Source organism: Rhinoraja longicauda, chromosome 33 (genome assembly GCF_053455715.1).
Source record: "Rhinoraja longicauda isolate Sanriku21f chromosome 33, sRhiLon1.1, whole genome shotgun sequence".
NCBI lineage: Eukaryota > Metazoa > Chordata > Chondrichthyes > Rajiformes > Arhynchobatidae > Rhinoraja > Rhinoraja longicauda.
The window spans coordinates 8940275-8940663 of NC_135985.1; positions in this window are offsets into that span (position 1 = coordinate 8940275).

The following is a 389-nucleotide window of genomic DNA, read 5'->3' on the forward strand; positions in this document are numbered from 1 at the left end:
ATATGTGTGTGTGTGTATATATATGTGTGTGTGTGTGTGTGTGTATATATATGTGTGTGTGTGTATATATGTGTGTGTATATATGTGTGTGTTGCCCCAAGCCTCCGCTCCATCCCCATCTCACTCGCTGGTCCTCACGGTAATTGACTCGGAGGCCGGTAAACTCCGATGATTAGTTCGCACAACTCGTGATTCTTGTCATCTGAGCACCAACGCGCTCCAATTAAAGTTCGGTGCACACGAGCTCCCAGCCTGTGTCAGTGGACCAAGGCTCATCCACTCCCCAACCCCCCCCACCCCCCCACACTAGCTGCACTATAGTTGCAGCGTGGACTTGTGCAATCTGGGGTTGGCCAGGAAACACCACCTGGAGAAAGTCGGCGCAGAGT